Source organism: Pygoscelis adeliae, unplaced genomic scaffold (assembly GCF_000699105.1).
Source record: "Pygoscelis adeliae isolate BGI_AS28 unplaced genomic scaffold, ASM69910v1 Scaffold14, whole genome shotgun sequence".
In the NCBI taxonomy this organism is placed as follows: Eukaryota; Metazoa; Chordata; class Aves; order Sphenisciformes; family Spheniscidae; genus Pygoscelis; species Pygoscelis adeliae.
The window spans coordinates 13,997,030-14,016,781 of record NW_008825109.1 but is presented as its reverse complement, the minus strand read 5'-3'; positions in this window follow the sequence as shown (position 1 = coordinate 14,016,781).

Here is a 19,752-nt window from a genome sequence, read left to right as displayed (position 1 = left end):
GGAAGGAGTGGCAGAGACAAGCATTATGAACTGACCGCAAACTCCATTCCCCATCCCACTGTGCTGCTCAGGGGGAGGAAGTAGAAGAGTCAGGAGCGAAGCTGAGCCTGGGAAGAAGGGAGCGGTGGGGGGAAGGTTTGTTTAGATTTGTTCTTATTTCTCATCATCCTACTCTGTTATTAATTTCCCCAAGGCGAGTCTGTTTTGCCTGTAGTAGTAACTGGTGAGTGATCTCTGAATCCTTGTCTCGACCCATAAGCTTTTTGTCATATCTTCTCCTCCCATCCTGTTGAGGAAGGGGAGTAATAGAGTGACTTGGCGGGCACCTGGCATCCAGCCAGGATCAACCCACTACAAGTATATTTGAAAAGATGTTATTGGTGAACCAGTTCAGTATCTGAAAACTCACAATATTTTACAGATAGCTTTTTAATCTTACCTTTAATATCTCCATTTTCTGGGGAATAACTATTTCACAAGAGTTTGTGAAATTTCACTATTTCTATACTCTGTCATTTTTCTCAGGAAGTTCTTGTAATAACCAAGGTAAATTTACCCTTCTAACTCAGCCATTATTCCCTGTTTTATGACTAATGCTCAGTGTGACTAGCTCTTCCTTTCTCTCATATTATTGCACTTTAACTATTTATGTAGAGTTATCATGTTCCTCCCTGTCACCTCTTTAAACTAAATAAATGTAATTCCTTTAATCTTCACTTATAAGTTATGTTTTATGTAGAAATAAAGTAAAACGGATTTATGTGAGATTTGTGTCTTTTTGCAAACACCAAAATAGTTAGAATAACTTACTCTTCTCTGAAGTTCTACAGTTGACTTAAGGAAAGCATCTTTCTTTCCCCAAAGCAGAGGGATGGCAATAGGAAAAAGTTCGTAACAGGTCAATTCTGCATCTCCTTCAGTTGTGATTTTTTTGGGGGAAAACAGAGCACCTTAAAAAAGTAGTTGTAACACATGATCTCTGGGCTTTACATTTCATTCTGCATTATACCTTTCACCATGTGTTAACAGTGTTATATTCCAGATAACTAGGTTTTCTAGGATTTGCACCAACAGAGCAATAATACTGCTTTACTACATTTGATTGTTTCTGGCTACAGAAGGAGAAAAAATATGTAGAGAAATAACTATTTCTCAATAACTTTTTTTGACTACAGAAATAAAAGGTCATATTCATCAGACCATGAACTTCTGTCACTGTCATACCAAAGAATTGTCATGCTCCAAAAAGACCCCAGTCTCTTGCAAACCCTTGATTTTTAGTTTCTTTCTCATTTGTAATGGTAAATACCAAGCTTTGAAGGAAACAATAGGTATATATTAGCTAGCACTCAGGGCCTCTAGGAACAGTTTTCTCAAGCAGAAGAACTGGTGCTCAGTTTTGGAGTTTTGACTTCAGGCAAACTCTAGTGTAGTCTTGTGGCGTGAATATCCATAAGCAGCTAGAGTGCACTTAGCAAGCTCCTGAAGTTCACCTATCCACTAGTTTTCATCCAAAAAGAATCCTGTTGGCACGCTAGGAGGCCGCTCTGCAATGTGAGCCAAAGTTCAGTGGATGTTGAAGTTCAAGAAACTTATTCCAAAGGCACCCTCCTACTCCAAATTAAAAACATAAATATGTAAGTTGCACTCGGAGAGTCCAGATTGCAGGTCAGGTGCAATTGAGACCAAATTGCCTTATTTGTGAGGAACAGCAGAAAGTTTCTACACTTGTCTACAGGCAGAAAGTGCCTCTGACAACAAGGCAGACTGGAGAACAGCTCTGTCAATAAGACTGGGGTCTTGGGCTGAGAGTGAGCTAAGTGTGAGCCAGCAGCCTGCTCTGGCACCAGAGACAGCCAGCAGCATCCTGGGTTGTATCAACAGGAGCACAGCCAATAGATTGAGGGAAGGGATTATCCACCGTTGGCCGACACTCGTTAGACCACATCTAGATACTGTGGACAGCCTGGGTACCTCAATACAAGAAAGATGTTGATCAACTGAAGTGAGGTCAGGGGACAGAGGTGGTTGAAGATGAGGGACCTGAGGCTTGTTCAGTCTGGAGAACGGATAGCTTTGAAGGGGGGGCTGCCTGTCTGTTCTGACAGGATGGGTCACTGAGATGATAGGGCCAGCCTCAGGGTTGCATAGTGCAAGAATGAGAGACAATGGACAGAAACAGAAACAAAAGACAGAGAGAGGTTATAGTGAAAAACTTGCATGGATGCAATCTCCACCCTTGGATGTTTTCTAGACCTGACTGGATAAAGCCCTGGATAAACTGGTATGATCTTATAGGTGATCCTGCTTTAGGCAAGATATTGGAGTAGATCATCTCCTGAGGTTCATTCCAACCACATCCTGTGATCCAACCAAACTGAAACAAACAAACAAGAAAATCAGATATAGGCAGGTCTCATGAGAAAGAGAGATGAATGTGCCTCTCCAAACAGGAGACGAATGTGCCTCTGATGATGTTATTTTTCAGGAGGAAGTCTGGTGAATTGAACAGGAGTACCTAGATGGAAGCAACCTGAAGAAAAGGCAGTTTAGTCTGGTGTATATCTTACGTCTCTGGGCTCAGGTAGTGATGCAAAACATGCACTGTGCTCTCACCTTTACACTCTCCTTCCAAAGTGAGAAGTTACGGTCTCCTTCACTCTTGCAGAACCCTGCAGTTTATCCTCATTCTTCCCTTGCACTCCATCAAAGCCCACAAAATCAGAGCTGTGGTGGGTGGTAGCTTCCATGTAATTTTCTAGGCTAGCTTAAGGTGGGCTTGCTAATAAAAGATGTATCATTTTTATTTTAGAAAAATCATTGTAAAAAGTATTTGAAATGGTCTCGATTTCTCATATGCTGGCAGAAAAACTAGATTGACTGGAGAGAAGAAAGAGGGACTGTGTTCATTTCTTCAAATGTTGTAGTCTTTTCTGTGGTATTCTGAGATGAGCTACTTAACAAAGAAATGTGGCTGTATGTTTATCAGTCTGCACAGTTTTAAACTTTGACTTCTGCAAGGTTAGAAATAGAGTTAAAAATATATTTCTCGGCAGTACATTCTTTTATTCCCTGCCCCCCCACCCTGCATCAGCTCATGAGAACAAAAAGGAGTTTTTTCCATCTGCTTCAATCCTATTAATGTTTTAAATCTCCTTTTCTCATAATCTCTTTTAAATATGTTTAAAGATATGTCGAGCTCCTGTTACACTAAAACAATAAACTAGATTAGATTAACTAGGATGACATTTTTCTCTGGGTTTTATCCACTTAATATAAGAATCTCAGATTCGGTGTCATTATTTGTGTAGCTTGAGATTTGATCCTATTGTTTAAACCAGATTCATTTATTCAGAAATAAGTTGACATATGCAGAGCTCAGTTCTCAGTTTAAATCTGGTTGGCCTCAGCTAGGATGATTTCACAGAGACTTTTACTCTTACAAGTCACATCATTTAATAAGCTTACAATATTATTGCATTTGCATAAAAAGTGTTCAGAATATCGTTGTTGTGTTGTTTGGGTTTTTTTTCCCCCAAAGTGGTTTTATGCCACACTTCACACTTCATCTTATATTCTTTAAGTGAATAAGAAGAATGAGAGGATGAAAAAGAGTAGAAATGTGTCTTACAGTAGGGGGGATACATATTTATAGAGAACACTATTTAAAGAAAATTACAGTAGCAAAGTCTAAATTGCAATAATTAGGGAATATTAGTGCTATCTATACATAATATAGAGCTTGCCATATATAAATGCAATTGGACATTTGCCCAAGATGCTTAAGGTAAGATTTAAATTTGTGTTTGCCTTTGAAGAATTACATTTAAAGAAAAAGTTTAAAGAAAGGTGTGTGTGGGGGTGTGTGTACTTGTTCAATAAAGAAGCATAGCATCATATTTGTTCCTTCTATTTGTTCCTTTGCATCAGAAAGGACATCAGAGCTGGTAGATCCTTGTACCTATTTCTTGATCAATTGAAATTGTTCATGGTAGTAGTAGATTTTTATCTTCTTTGTTAATAAACTCTTGGATAAGACAATACTCATTGATGCTGTTGAGTTTGATACTTATTTACAATAGTTATGATGTGGGAATCCGACGTTCAGATCTAAATAATTGAGGAAAGTGTTTAACTGGGGGAGCCGGTCTGACTTTTGACATGAAGTCAAAAGCTAACCTGGAGAGAAAAAGAATTACAGATTAATGCACACTTGGCACATCTCCAACCCTACCGGGTACTTACTCTCTACAGTATGTCCTCAGTATTTACTAAAGCCTGCTGCTGCCTACCCACAGACCTAACATTGTCTGTTTTCAAAGTCCATGCCAAGAAAGTTTCTTTCTGGTTTACATTCATGTCTTTGACTGCTTCACTCTGAGTGGCAATCTACATTTACTGCATTTGGTGACACCAGCTGCCTTCTTCCTGGTTTCTATGTTTTCATTAGTTTAAGCCCCAGCAGCATTATGCTGAGAACATTGGAGAGTCTTCTAATTCCTACAGGCAGGAGGAAAGTTTTCTGAAGCCGGGGTTAGAGAAAGCAGTTTGGGAGGAGAGAAAGAGGTACTTTGCATGGGAAAAAAAGCAGTGCAAGGATGAAAAAGAAAGAAATTATAAAGAGCAGAAAACAACAAAAGTGTTTACAAATGTCATGTGTGGAAATTACTTGGGTATACATTTTTATTTACCACAGTGACCTAAAGTCCTTTTGATACCTGAGAGAATCATAGAATCATAGAATAGTTTGGGTTGGAAGGGACCTTTAAAGGTCATCTAGTCCAAACCCCCTGCAATGAGCAGGGACATCTTCAACTAGATCAGGTTGAAGTCCAGCAAAAGTCCAGGACTGTGACGGCTTCATTCCAGAGCCCCGTCCAACCTGGCCTTGAATATTTCCAGGGATGGGACATCTACCACCTCTCTGGGCAACCTGTGCCAGTGATACCCCTCAGCATAAAAAATTTCTTCCTTATATCTAGTCTGAATTTACCCCCCTTTAGTTTAAAACCATTACCCGTTGTCCTATCACAACAGACCCTACTAAAAAGTCTGGCCCCATCTTTCTTTTAAGCCCTCTTTAAGTATTGAAAGAGCTGTTTTGCTTTTCATTTGGCTCCAGATCATTCTGTCTCTCAAGAGCAAAAGTCCAGGACTGTGACGACTTCCTTCCAGACCACTGGCAACCACTGAAATGAACATCTTCCAAATGCAATGATAAGGGAATTTAAGCAAGAGCCAGACCTCTAGGATACGTTTTTTGCAGTTCTCATGCCTTTCCTAATTCCTCTTGCCAGTCTGTAGATGAAGGCTGACACAGTGGTGCTCAAAGCACAATAGGAATGTAGATGTCTCCATTACAACCTCACAGTTTTTGACTCAAAAAAGCCTTTTAGAGATTCTGTCTTTGGAGAAAATCTTAGCAGTTATGTCAAAGCTGTACACCTGTTTCTGTATCTGATTCTTGTAGCTGTTGACATATATTTACATCTCTCTTCCTTGATGCTGCCACAATTTGAGCAGATGTTTATTGTTATTTTTCCTGATCGTGATTTTTGAAGAGTCCTGTTTTATGTTCCAATAATGAAACTGGCATTTATTATAGACCAGGCCTATTTCATTGCCTCTTGGGCTTATTCAGCCAGCTAATTTGTCTTTAATGTTCATGCCATTATACTATTCCATCTCCCTTAGTTTGTTCTCTTAATGTTTAATACAGCTCAACCAGCTGTACTTACAATAAACTTTATTTTTTTTAATTCATGTGAGTATGTTGAGAACAGGACAGTAAGAACCAGAACTCTTCTGCTTTTAAGAGATAACAGCTACTTACCATGTTGCAAGAAGTCTGTTTTGATGCCTTTTGTACCAACACAACCTTTAAAATATTTTCTTTTTAACCTCCGTAAAATTTCCCAGTATAGTAATACAGAATTTGACTTGATATTTTTAAATTATTTTCATTTTTTAATATTAAAAAAATTAGAACTTGTTGATGCTTTCTGTGTGGTCCTATCTATGATCACAAGTTAAGTGATTGATGGTCAAAACTCTACTGATTTAGTGACGCAGAAGTACTTCTGTTAGAATGAACTAAGGTAATGTTAACCATACCAAAAAAGTTCTCTTTTGGGCAGCAAAACCTGCCAGGGAGCCTGAGCAAATACACAGGCAGTTAACCCTAATGGGTGACCATTCCTCTGTAGCTGTGTTGATTGCAGAACTGAGGTAACTCATACTCATCATGTGTTCATCTGAGCTGCAGTATGAGAAGGCATAACCCAGTGACCTAAGATTTTAAATCTAAGTGTATAAAATCAATCATGTACTTTCACCCCTCTCTAGCATTCTGTTCTGTATGAATGAATTGCTGCACCTCTATACTTTCCCTCCACTCATGTAAATCAGCAAGGAATTACTGCATCGTAGGAAGAGTAGCAACCTGGACCTGACCCAGGCAAGCAGTCTTTTTGTCATATCAAAAAGTCCAGATCCCAATGAAGTCCATGGCTTGGATGGATTAGGAAGAATGTATCAGTCCTTAAAGCTTAGTATTAGATATTTCTTTATGCCTTTTTAATAAATCCTCTGGAGTTATAAAACAGCACCCAAATAGCTGATGTGTTGAATTTCACTGGAGTAAGCACGAAGCAATTCCTTTTTCTTTGTTTATATGCAGATTACACCAAATAGCATATATTCAAAATTATTTGTCATTTCTCCTGAAATAGCTGAAGAAATTAACCTTTTGATTTTATCTTTTAAATCTATAAGCATGAACTTCCAAGCAAATAAACACACTATTGAAAGTCAGAGATAGTGTTTGCTACTTTAATTTTCACTCTAAAATTAGGTTTTTGTCTCACAAGTCCAGTGCTCTTCAAAAATGGGTTGGTAACAGTTCCTTTAGATTTTAAATATTGTGTCATCCTTAAGAAAATATCTATAAAGTACCTAGTGGATAAGGTTATTTAGGTTATACTTAGGGCAGCTACTCATCTTTGAATAAGACAATTACAGAAATTGGGCACCTTAAACAGAACGCTGCAGAAAACATATCACTGTTGAACTCCCAGCTCACAAAAAAGTAGTTGCCTGTGGTCACTCAGACATTATGGTTGGTAAAACATCCAGTGGAAGGTCAAATATATTAAGACACTGTCCTGGTTTCGGCAGGGATAGAGTAGCTGTACCAGCTACTAGGAAGGACATTAACTCTATCTCTGCCGAAACCAGGACAGACACCTTTCATTCTTCTGGAGAATGTGGTTTAGTAGCTCCCAGCTTGACTGAGGTGAGCAGAAAGAAACCTAAGAGGCAAGGTATCTGGCTTTATTAGGCTGTAACACAGCAATTAACTCTGAGACATACTCATCGCTACTTTGCAAAGTGTGAGCTAAAAGTCCTCTCTTGAAGGATTTAATCTGACTGAGGACTTCCATCAGCAGTCATGAAACAGTTCTCTACTGTTGGTCTTCAGACTTTTGCTTGGGATGTTGCCCTTCATTGCCACACGCTGACACTCACAGCTAGGCAGGAGTTTGTGCCCCTCTACAGGACGTTAGCAGTCCCAGCTCAGCATGCTTATGGTATGCGTTTGTCCACTGCCTCCAACTGCAATACCACTTCTTAAAGTCAGTATTTCCCAGAAGCTCCTGAGACTTATCTGCCTGTTTATGGTATACTTTCCTCTCTCTTCCAAGACATCATTTCACTCCCTTTTGGGCAGAATGCTAATCTTTCTTCTGCAAGTTGAAATAACACATACAGACTTTGGTGAATCTAAATAACAGATGTGCTACAAGTAGGCAAATACAGGAAGTTTATCTTGATGTAGTTTGGCAACGAACTAGCCTAGGCAAGGGTGCCAGCCAGCAATCTCTTTCAAAATCACATATGGAGATTCCTACTGATTCAGGACCCTTTTAGGCAGAAAGCACTTATCACAGAAATGCGATACTCACGGCAAATAGGGCTTCAAAAAAGGAGAAAAGTCCTTTGGCAGAAGAATAGCTGTTTAGCGTTAAGTAGAGATGGAAGGCACCACAGAAGGGATCAGATATATACAAATCCTTGCCTGCTGTGAAGGAGAAGTGCTGATCTGCCAAAAAAAGATGATGATAAATGACATCATATGGAAATGAAGAGAAGAACGCAAGGAATGCTGCAGAAGTGGTGTTTTCTTTGCTGATTTTTTTTTTTTCTTTTTTAGTAATCTGGCAGAGAAAGTAATGCTAATTCTACTAATGCTTTCAAACAATTCTAAACTTGATGGACAGTATGCTGAATAAGTTTTAGACAAGTGCGAAAAAAGTGCAGAAAGACAGCCTGGGAATAGAGGCAGAAAAGAGGCAACGGAGTTTTAATATGGAAAGATGCAAGCTACCAAAAGCAATACTGTTAAATTGGATGGAAGGAAGATAGCAGGGCACAAATTGGACCTGTTTATGGTGTGGTATGGCTTATAAAACTCCAGAACAATTCTGACATGTGCAGGTCTTCTCATGCAGAAAAGAACTAATAGTCTGTTTCTCTCTGGCTTTAGTGTAAGCACAAATGGAATATTAAATAAAGTTCCAGATACCTGAGCACTGGAAAGATAGCAACAAACAGTGGGATGCTTAGAGGGGTGCTGCAAAGAACATAAAAAGTTGAAAGGATTTAAGAAAGAATAAAAGATTTAAGTACAAATTATTCATATTTAGAGACATTTTGTATACCTCCTTCTGGAAATAATATGCTGTATCATTATGTGTTTTAAATATTTGTGAGAGAAGTGAGGTTTCATTCTTTTATGTGATTTTATTACATTTCTAAGCTATTTTTCATGTATTGTCAAAAAACTATCCAAACCTCATTTTGACCCTGTGTTAGACTCAGTTTCTCTATAATATTTCCTCTGCATGACCTGATTTAATTTCATGTGTGCCTTTGTGGAAGTGAGTAAACAATAGCAGTCTCACTCTGCAGATGACATCATGTAGACAAAACAATCTGGACTTTTTGTTCTTTTTTTTAAATAAAAAAAGGCAAAAAAAAAAGGAAGATTGAAAGGAGAGTTCTACTAAGACTGTGTGGTAACGTATAGTAGGTTGCAGATCTTACTTCTCACTTAAACTTTACCACAAATTTCTTAAATAAGTCTTCTTTTATCTGTAGTCTTATTTTTACAATAGGGATAATGATATTTCTGCACCCCCTAGGAATGATGGAGTAAGATTTATACTCAAGTATAATGCATTGCAAAGTGGGGACAAAGCTTTCAAATCAATGAATTGAATCTAAGCTCTTGGAGGTTTGACTTTCCCACGTGTTAGTTTCCCAGGGGTTTCACTTACAGATATTTATTTAATCTGCAACAATTTCAGAGGGCTAGGTGTTTCACTAGACACACAAGTGCTGTGAAAGCTTGCACATGGCATTCACTTGTACTGTTGCAATTTAAACTCTATCAGTCTTTCTCTGCCTGCTCTCAAACGTGAGAATGCTTTCACTTTGTAACTAGAATATACCAGATATAGGGAATGCTCTACATGGTAGAAAATGTCAGATTCAGGCATTCTCTCCTTTTTCAGTTGTGTTATTCAGTTAGATGAATGCAAAATTTACAACTTTTCCTTTTTTACAGTGAGGACAATGTCTCTTTCCACAATTTTTTCGTAAAAAATAAAAACATAATCTGTTCAGCATGAACACGCTTCCTTAAGCCTAACTTTCTGAATGGCATTGGACAGTTGCTCTTATTCCTGCCAAGGCCCTATTTAACTCTGGGCCTGTTTATACTTACACTCTTTTCCTTCCTCTGCAAATAACTATGGGTTTTGGCTGACAGGAATTCAAGGGAGGCAAGTTTCAGGGAAAGCTGACTCTTTCATTTACTTGTGCTGCCAGCCTTACGTTCTTTGCTTGCTGAAAAACAGAAATAACACTGATTTGGACACAGTGATAACTTGTTTTTTATTTGAGGTGATCGTTCACTGCAGTGAAGAAGGTAGAATATTTTACATCTGTTAACTGTTGCCAGCTTCATATAAATATTTAAAAGGCAAAATAGATTCCCATTCCTCTTTTGCATCCCTTTACTGAAGATAAGCTAACAGACTCTGAAGTTAGGAGGCCTCACCTGAGCATGGAGACTTTTTGGATTTCACAGCAGTGGACTGATGGGCTCTGAAAACTGCTTTTGCTAAATACCTGCTGTTTATGAAAAGCAGTGAGGAGGAATAGAGTGAATTATTTATGTGAAACCTTGAGGTTTATCCCAAGGTTTTTGATAGAAAATTGAATAAATTATATTATTCTTATTGTTGAAAAATTTATGTAGAATTTAAGTGGTTGTGTCTACAGTAATTGTAGGATTATTGAAAGGCTGTGATTTCACAATCTCTTTAAGCAAGCCTAAAGATGGAATGTCACCAAGGGGAATATTTCAGTCCTTCGTATATTATCTCTATATTTCTATTGCTCTCCTTTTCTTCTTTGTGTTAGCACTAGTGTTTATGTTGCCACATGGGAAGTTAGGTTATTTTTCAGCTGGATGAATTTCCTAATCCACCTGGAAAAAAAACAAAAACCCAAAGGAATTTCAAGAACAAAAGAAATCCGTACAAATACCACAGCTACTACAGAGGGAGAGCAGGAACTTGCAGCTGTGTGCAGGGAGAGGCCAGAATCACCATTTTTGCTTTAATCCAACTAAGTGTGATGGAAAAATATGATGCTGCACAGAAGGGAGATGAAATGTCTGTTTGAACATCTTAATAATGTCATTTTTATGCACTAAGTGTTTATACTTCTTTTTTGAGAAGAATGTCTATTTGGACCAGTCAAATTATTATTCTATTAGTTAGAAGGGAACCTACTTTATTTATCACACAGCCTTGACCATGACATATATTTTAATTGCTTCATATGACTCTTGCCAATTAAAATAATTTATGACATAGGTAACAAACATCAAGATACATGTTGTATTGTTCTGGTGAAATAGCATGTCTTTGTACTAGAAATAATTTGAAAGCACTACTTTTATTGGATATGAAGAAAAAGACAGCCAAAATTTTTTTACAGTAGTGATACTATAAGAATATGGGAACATAATGTAAAACAATCAAGTTGCAGCAGGCTTAAGTTATTTCCTGGTGACAGGGCTACCATAACTATGTATGTACTGTTAGCTCACCACAACTGAGGCAAAACATTTCAGTTTAAATAACCATAAACGCATTTTAATGAATTCTACCTAACAGCCGAATAGGCCTAACAGCAACTATGTTGTCATTCATGGCAGCTCAGCAGATAAGTCATAACTTCTCATCAGATTTTAAAAGCTGGATGTTTAAAACCATATTCATCTGTGAAAGTGAAATGTTGTAATGGTAAGGATCTACAGAAGTTCCTACCTCCAGTTATTTGAAGGAAAGTTTTATTAAATTCTGCCTAAATTAGTTATTATTTCATTATTTGTGAACAGATGCAGATGGTGAGCAATTTTTTCCACATTCAAGGCAAGCTGAAAGCAATTTCCATCTCTCAGAGAATTTAAAAAAAAAAAAATTATTCTAAGCTTCCATTTATTTCTGTGGGGATAAGGAGGGATCACATATAATAATTCTGTGAATTTTAAACACTTGGATACCATCTAACATGCAGTAAACTCAGAATTGTAATCCAAATATATAGCCTCTGAAGCACAGATTGCCTTTGATGTATTACTTGAGCTGTGTAAATGACCCTTGACAAAGAGTGAGTGTGGTAGAATATTCCTCACAATAGGCTGTTTATTATAGTTTCGGGGAGGTGCAGTGTGCAGTGCAAGGAAGGGAAAACTCTTTTCTTTTGAGAGGACAAAAAAGAGAAAAAAGTAAATGAGGTGATGTTTCATGTATCTTAAAAGCACCTGCTATTACTAAAAATCTCTTGAGACATACCCTGCACCGGATCAGTATAGAGGAAAAAGAAAAAACAAAAAAAGGAAAAAAAAGGCAGAGAAAAACTCATTACAAATAAATCATACCAGCTTTATTATGAATGAAACAATGTAAGTATTTCCCTACTTATATCAGTGTGGAAAATGCACCAAGAGTGTGACAAAGGTATGTAATTTTAAACTGGCTTTTCAAATATATCAGTTTCAAAAAAAGTTATATGAAATCATAGTGGGACATTCAAATATGTAAATTAAACAAAATTTGAAAAGCCATATCAGGAATTAATATCCAGCAATAAAACTAAATGTGAAAATATGGTATTAAATACAGTGTTTTTTTTAAACTAAAACTGAAATTACATTGCCTAGAGCATATTTAGGACCCTATGTCACCCTAAGTGACTGAAGTAGTAAGCACTGATGACCAAGGAACTCTCACTTGGGCTTTTTTAAATACATTTTTTTGGTGATCAAATTTTAAGTATATGGTTTTGCGACATATACATATAGCATAAAGTTCATAGATATCTGGGATCATAATGACAAATGTATATTTCTTCAGGTAACTGATCTGATGGTGAGCTCATAAAGAAGTGGCTATACTTGTCCAAAGCTTATTTTTAACTAGGTAGAACTGATATTAAAGGAATGGTTAATTAAATTCTGCTGAAGAGTCATTTGTTGGGCATATCACTGATAACTCATTAAAATCACTAAATCACTGCTGAGATACTTTTGCAGAGTTTCTGAAAGAACTGCTTTGTGATGAGAAAGTTTACAGTAAAGGATTACAATATCTTGCTTCACAGCCAAAGGGGGAGCATATACACAATATTCAGCTTTGTTTTGATCAATCAGAAAAGCAACTAATTTACATATTTGTGAAAAAGAGTATAGGAAAGGAGGTTTTCTTCCCATAAGTACCAAAACTATACTCAAAACATAGAATGGAGCCAATCATTTAGACTAGAACAAAAAGCACTCCTAAGTGAATCTGACTTTCACTGCTAGCTGTGCTGTGCAATGTTCAATATAAGGCCAAGAGCCAAAAACTTTACAGATTTCAACTCAGCTATGCAGTTAAACACACATAGAAAAGAAGGAAAAAGTATTCTGTGCTGGCAGCTAAGGATCAGTTTCTTTTCCAGAAAATGTTTGCTGTTGCATGATACTATCCAGAATCTTTTTATCAGTTCAGTGAGCAGAAACTTCTTATTACAATGCTTGATCATCTCCCTTAGCTAATGAAGTCAATAAAACTCTGAAGCAGCTCCAAAAGTTATAGTCCTAGCTTTAATGGCATGCTTTTAGTGAAGTGTTCACATCCAAGGGCAGATTCCTGTACTGCTTGCCTTATTCATCCAAATGCTGAGGAAAAAATGCCTCAGGAGTTTTAAGTAGTTTTTTCCATTCCACAGTTATATAAGAGAAAATACAATTGTGATAAATATTTTTGTTTGTGAGGAACATTTTCTGCAGAGAAAGCAAGGCAAAACATCTCCTTTCTTTCCTGTACCTAAAAAAATTTGACTAACTCACAGATATCTAAATATAATAAACCATTATCAAAGGGTTCCCAAGAAGACAGTTTGCCTTTCATAATGACTATGGAACCAGTCAACATAATTTATGACTAAAAAAATCTCGGAAAAATGTAGGTAGTGTCATCAGGATTGTTACCGAATCTTTATTGCATCTTTTTTTTGTTTAATTAGATTATCTGGTTTAATAGCATCCTTTCCAGTTTAGCAGCTACTAATAGTGACATTTTATTTGATTTTTCCTTTGATTATTTGCAAATTCACGTTGTGCACACTGGTAGTTATGTACCAGGACAGCACAATTTCTGCTCTCCTCTAAGAATGCCACATTTAGATTGCGTACAGTCACTGTGCGTGATGCTAAAACACTTCTATCACTTGTACTTACACAGTTTTCTACATTAAAAAAAATGAAATAGTGTTATAACGGCCACTCAGAGCTTTAATAATATCTTAGTATTGTTGAAACTGCTAATAATGCCTTGAATTAGTCATGATAATCAGGATGGAAAACTTCAAGTTACTAGTCAGGCTTTTTACATCCAGTTTGCTTGTGGTTATCTAACACTTGAAGGCTAGAAAATTGTTCTAAATAAACTCAAAAGTCCTCCCTAAAAGCATTCTAGATTAATGAGATGAAGAAGGCTTCATAGGTAAATATCTAGAGAAAAATCTCTTTTACTTCCCAAAGGCACACCATTCCACCAGGCTAGAGGACAGAGAGAAGGATCTCAAAGAAAACCATCTTCATACCATCTTACAGGTATGAAAAATCCATGCCACAAGTCATACCTCTTCCTTTCAGACTGATTTGCACTGATCTGAGCAGCTTTAGCTATACTATGGTATCTTCTCTGTTTTGTATGGGAAAAGTGGTCCTGGTTGACACTGACAGTAATTATCTGCTTGCATATAAATAATACCAACTGACATCTCTCCTATTTGTTGGACTATGGTGGAAGAGAGTCAATTGCTCTCCATCCTCTTTTTCAGAAAAAAATGTAACACCATCTGCAGCAAGTTTCTTCACAGTCTTTGGAGAAAACTTTGGATCATCTGACTGCTGCTTTAACCTCCCACTTGAAAAGCTCTTCAAAACTTTACAAAACTGTTTGAAGTCCTCTAACTTCAACACATTTCCAAAACAGGGTATGGTCTTCTACTCTAGATATTGTTTAATTCTTAATTAATTTTTTACTTAGGACACTAAATGGTTGTGATGGGCATGATGTCATATGGTATGGAATATCCCTTTGGTCAGTTGGGGTCAGCTGTGTCCCAGCTGTGTCCCCTCGCAGCTTCTTGCCCACCCCCAGTTGATTTGCTGTGGGGAGCAGAGTAGAAAAAAGAGAAAGCCTCAACACTGTGCAAGCACTGCATCATAAATACTCAAAACATATGGGCTGCTATGAAATATTCTGTCCAGGCCAACAACCAATACAAATCAGTCATTTAGGTTTGTCCTGGTTTCAGCTGGGGTAGAGTTAATTTTCTTCCTAGTAGCTGGTACAGTGCTGTGTTTTGGATTTAGGATGAGAATAGTGTTGATAACACACCCATGTTTTAGTTGTTGCTAAGCAGTGCTTACACTAGTCAAGGACTTTTCAGCTCCTCATGCCCTGCCAGCGAGAAGCTGGGAGGGGGCACAGCCAGGACAGCTGACCCAAACTGGCCAAAGGGCTATTCCATGCCATGTGATGACATGCTCGGTGTATAAACTGGGGGAAAGCTGGCCCGGGCGGGCTGGGGAGTGGGGGGGGTGTTGCTGCTTACGGACTGGCTGGGCATCGGTCAGCGGGTGGTGAGCAATTGCATTGTGCATCACTTGCTTTGTATATTCTTTTATTATTATTATTATTATTACTACTATTATTATTATTACTATTTTATTTCATTTCAATTATTAAACTGTTCTTATCTCAACCCATGAGTTTTCTCACTTTTACTCTTCCAATTCTCTCCCCCATCCCATCAGGGCCAGGGGAGTGAGCGAGCGTCTGTGTGGTGCTCAGTTGCCGGCTGAGGTTAAACCATGACAAGGTTCTTCCTACAGACACATCTGAGTGTCTTATTCTGCCTACTTGTGTTACACAGATGGGTTCAAATCAGGATAGAAGGACAGTTGTAACATCAGAGAAAAGGGGTAGATACTAGGAAGTTTTTATATAACAATTTAAATTGGATTATTGAGGTTTTTCTTTATTAGATTATTTGGACTACTGGAGTGTGAAAATACTAATTGGGTTAACAAAAAATCCTTAGTCCTAAAAATGGTTTGTTCCCTTTTGCCTGTAACAAGATTTTGGGTGTAACATGCTGGTTACTTTATGTTAGTCTCTGATGGGCCATATTATCTTGCTAGAATTTCTGTAATTCATACCATATGAATTTGTGAAAGTCTAGGTCACATTTAGATCCTTTTTCTAAGAGCTACTCTTTATTCCTATGCAAGTAATGGGCCAGATTGGCCTTCTTAGGAAACAAGCTTTTGCTGTTTGAACCCCTTCCTCTTTAGCTGCAGGTGTTCCTCTCGTTTGGACTTTCATCATCTGCCTTCCTTGTTAGTATGTGTGTTCCCTGAGGTGTGGTAGCAAAGAGATGGGGCAGGAACCCTGTGCTGTGGGGTCTGCATGGCCCATGCTAGTCCTGAAGGCTGTGGTTAGTCTCCCTTCAGCCTATGCAAGGGAGGCAGGCTGCAAAGACAAGTTTCCATTGCTTTCTGTGGGAATAGGCCCACACTGACCTCCAGATTTCTCCAGGAGGAGGACAGAGGTAGCTTCTGAGACTGAAGACGTCTAGCTGCGAGGACTGTCTAGGACAGGAGTACAGTCTTTGGGACTGGTGGCTCATGGATGGGTGTTGTCATTCCCTCAATGGCTTCAAATACCTTGGCACAGGACTATTTGCTAATTGTACTGGAAAGCTGTAAAGGAGGTAAGTTGGAGGGATGTGACAGAAGCTAACATATCATTTGAAGGAGAAGAGAAGGGTTTCTTACACATAAAGTAAACCGCTTGTCACTAGGGACTAAGCAGCCAGTTCTTCCTACTACTTTCCTAGCCCTTATGAAGGCTGCCTCCACTAAGCAGCAGCAACCACTTACACAGTCTCTTTTCCTGTTTATCTCCTGCTATCTAGTGAAGCAGTAGATGACACCTTGCCTTGCCAGCACCCTCCTTTCAACGTTTCTTCCAAACTTGACACTGCAGCACTTGTCCACTATACTCTCTCCAGCAGCCTGCTCAAGTTTAGGCCTATGAGGTTTTCTGACGGTTAATGGAGGCATCAGTGAAAGCCACATACTAATATTTAGGGGAGGTCAAAAAAAGCATAGAGGACAAAGTAGCCCTTGTGTCCTAAAGGAATAATGTGCATCTCTTGTGCTCAGAACATCTGTGGGTGACCATGGGTAAAGCAGTCTCCGTGCAAAGACTCCCAGAGAAGTCAGTCTGCATGTCTCCTTGTACCTTAGAGAAAAGGAGGTGCAGGAAGCTGCATGGTAGCTCACTATGGTGTTTTTTCAGAAAAGCTGCTTAACCACTGGACTGAGTTCACCACATCACCACTGGGGTGATGTTATACAGTGGATGTTATCTAAACATGGATTAAAAAGGAAGGTTAAATAACAGGCACCATTTTTTTCTGAAAAGGGCATAAGGAAGAATGGAAAGAAGGCTCAGGAGCTTTAGCACCATCTGTTTCAGTCTGCTGAACTACTTCTGTTGCACCAAACAACTTACTAATGGACAGATACTCTTAGATAATTAAAGCTCGTAGAATGAATCTCCCCATTACATGACAACTTCTCGTTTTCTGAAATCCATAATAATTTGCTTTTGATGCTTACAGCCTCATTTGTTTGTTTTCTTTCTGGGGGAAAAAGCAAAGGAACTCTTGAAGTAAAAGAAAACAAAAGTGAGATTGTCCTTAAACTAATACAGTGAGAGTAGTCTATGACTGTATATAACATAAGCCGGCAGTGTGCCCAGGCGGCTAAGGCGGCCAATGGCATCCTGGCCTGTATCAGAAACAGTGTGGCCAGCAGGAGCAGGGAAGAGATAGTGCCCCTGTACTCAGCACTGGTGCGGCCGCACCTCGAATACTGTGTTCAGTTTTGGGCCCCTCACTACAAGAAGGATGTTGAGATGTTGGAACGTGTCCAGAGAAGGGCAACGAGGCTGGTGAGGGGTCTGGAGAACAAGCCTTATGAGGAGCGGCTGAGGGAGCTGGGGTTGTTTAGCCTGGAGAAAAGGAGGCTGAGGGGAGACCTCATTGCTCTCTACAACTACCTAAAAGGAGGTTGTAGCAAGGTGGGTGTCGGTCTCTTCTCCCAAGTAGAGTAGTTAAACATTGGACCAGGCTGCCCAGGGAAGTGGTTGAGTCACCATCCCTGGAGGGATTTAAAAGACGTGTAGATGAGGCGCTTAGGGACATGGTTTAGTGGGCATGGTGTTGTTGGGTTGATGGTTGGACTCGATGATCTTGGAGGTCTCTTCCAACCTTAATGATTCTATGATTCAATGATTCTATAATGTACAGGGCTTACTAAGCTACTATCATTTATAACCTTGGATACAGATTCTCTGTCTGCTATCATTTTGTTAAACCAACTAATGTGATTTTTAACTTTCCCCTGGGGTTGTAAGCTCAGTTGACTTTTTATTTCACTACTGATCAGGTTAACAGTACCAGATGAATCTTTCTGTCCACAACACTGAGCAGCCTTATAGATTTGTTCAAGACAAATGTTAAATGTAATTTGAAGGTCACTGGAAGTGATGCAATAGCTGCTGTGAAACACTTTATATCATTTTACTTTTAAGCAGTCCACTTCTAGATGAAACTGAGAGAGATGTAAGAAATTGATTGCAGAGATGAAGAACAGAATATGTAATATTAGCAGCAGCACTGTTAACAGGCTACATATGAAGCTTGTGGTTCAGTGTTCCCTCATCAAATTTAAGCAGTTAGATATACAGAGAGTAAACATCTGAAAGCCACAGTCTTCACAATTTATTGGATAAGGTATCAAACTGACATATTTAGTCAAGTTCAAAGCACTCTGTGTCTATGACCTCTTCCATTACCTGTGTAGAGAGTGTGCATCTAGAGTATCTAGAGTAATTTTTCCTTTCTTCTTTTCTAGTCTGTCTTTCCATATGACTTTCCCTTTAACCATTCAGGCTCGTTTTTTCCCACGGAGCCTTTTTGCTATTCCATCATGAGCTCTTTCCCAAAGACATTACATTTTACCATCATTGACACCTATTACCATGTTCTGCTTTTATTCTAGCTGCTGTATTGATGAAATACCCTCTCACTATGAAGGAAACACCGATAACTACTTGGAGTGTAGTTTATAAAGCGGTGAGTACTCACTTTTTATTAATCTAAATTGTGGTTCTTTAGTTTGCTTTTGAGAATGTCCCGTAGGGCAATAGGAAAAGCCTTATTGAAGTCAGTTACATATTCTGCTGTAACCTGGTACAGGCTCCATCTTGGAGAAAATAAGACTGCTTTGGCACTATCTGAACTTTGACAAAACTATACTGTCTGCCTTTTTAATTTTATTCTCTCTCAATATAAATAGATCAATAATTCTTTCTGTCCTAGTTCCTCAAGGTAGGTGCCATGATCTGTAGTTCTTTTACAGTCCTTCCCACTGTTCCACCTCTCACTTCTTAATATTTTAAACAGAATTTCACATTCTTCTCCTTTTTCAAACCACCTGTCTTCTATAATCTCTTGAAGAAAACCATTAATGTTTTATAAATCTCTTTGGTTAGATTTTTTTTTAAGCATTTAAAAATAAGTTTATCAGGCTATTATGATTTAAATTCAATTCATTTATCTAAATATTCTTTCACCTGCTCTTTCAAATTCTCCCTGACATACTTATCCTTGTGATAAAACTCACTGTGTGAAGTATCTGGTCAAAACTACCTTTTTCTTTCTTTCTTTTTTTAATGAAAAAATCAAAGAAGATATGAAATTTACTCTGTTGTCGCATAATCTCTTTTTTGTTCTCCTTTCCTGTTGAATAAGAGACTTTTGTATCTTTGGGATTTCATTTTCTATTGTGTTTATAAAAACACTTCTTGCTGTATCTTATTTCATAGTTATTTTTTCTGATTATTTTCATATCTTCATTTCCTGGTTAACGGCAGACGTCCTGGACGACTGGAGGCTTGCCAGTGTGACGCCCATCTACAAGAAGGGCCAGAAGGAGGATCCAGGGAACTACAGGCCTGTCAGCCTGACCTCGGTGCTGGGGAAGATTAT